This window comes from Oncorhynchus kisutch, linkage group LG2 (assembly GCF_002021735.2).
Source record: "Oncorhynchus kisutch isolate 150728-3 linkage group LG2, Okis_V2, whole genome shotgun sequence".
In the NCBI taxonomy this organism is placed as follows: Eukaryota; Metazoa; Chordata; class Actinopteri; order Salmoniformes; family Salmonidae; genus Oncorhynchus; species Oncorhynchus kisutch.
The window spans coordinates 19179716-19180696 of NC_034175.2; the positions used below are offsets into that span (position 1 = coordinate 19179716).

Below are 981 nucleotides of genomic sequence, written 5' to 3' on the forward strand. Positions count from 1 at the left end.
TGCTCATTTAGAAACAACCTCTCAAGCAGTAATGAAATTATATCACACTAGTTTACAACAATGTTAATAGACACCATCTTCAACTGCAGGCATATGGGCGTGCAGGCTTTTGTTCCAGACCTGATTAAACTAATCAAGGTCTTGAACAGACAACACATTTTAATAGATGAGTTAGTGCTGGAACAAAGCCTGCACAGGCTGTTACTCTTTAGAACCAGGGTTGATGACTGCTGAGTTTCGCTGGTCAGTCCCATCCAGCCTTGAGTTCCTCCTCCACCTTGTGGTCCCCCTTGGATCCTCCCATGCAGGGTGGGCTCTTGGCTATACTGGGGTTGCTGCCCACTGCTGGGGTGTCTTGGCCTGGACGGCCAGTGCGTGGATACAGGTCTTCAGCTCCTCGGCTAGGGTCTCATTGAGAAGGTGGTGGCGCTGTAGCTGGGAGAGGCAGTCTAATCTGGGCTGACCACCAGGACTGGGAAGTGGGACTCGGATCCAGGGGGCACGGCGTGTATGTGGCTCTCGTTGTGGACTTCCAGGGGTTCTGGCTCCAGCTGCTGGGTGAGCTTGGTCCATATGGCCCCCTCCATGGGCAGGTTGGGATCAGGAGCCATGTGGTGTCTAAAGTGGGCTAAGGGCCATTGTGAAGGCGTGGGTGGTGGAGATTGGATGAGCATAGCTGAGAACACTGGGCAACATTCAGAGGATTGGGGCAGGCGATGACTGTAGTCAGCTTGCAATGAAGAAGTGGTCTGGTGTTCCCTCTTCAGGTTCAGAAGTTACACTCTTAGGAGAAAAGGGTGCTATCTACAACATACAAGGGTTCTTCGGCTGTCCCGTCTGTGGAAAGGGTTCTACATGGAACCCAAAATGGTTCTACCAGTCATTTGGAAACATAATGTTAACTTTCACTGCTTTGCGGATGACACACAGCTGTACATTTTGGTGAAACATGGTAAAGCCCCAAAATTGCCCTCCCTGGAA

General features: G+C 51.0%; 1 pseudogene; it reads right to left on the reverse strand.

Moving 5' to 3' along the window:
• Nucleotides 1–244: 244 nt before the first annotated feature.
• LOC109903694 (bolA-like protein 1) lies at nucleotides 245–696 on the reverse strand (annotated as a pseudogene).
• Nucleotides 697–981: the final 285 nt, after the last annotated feature.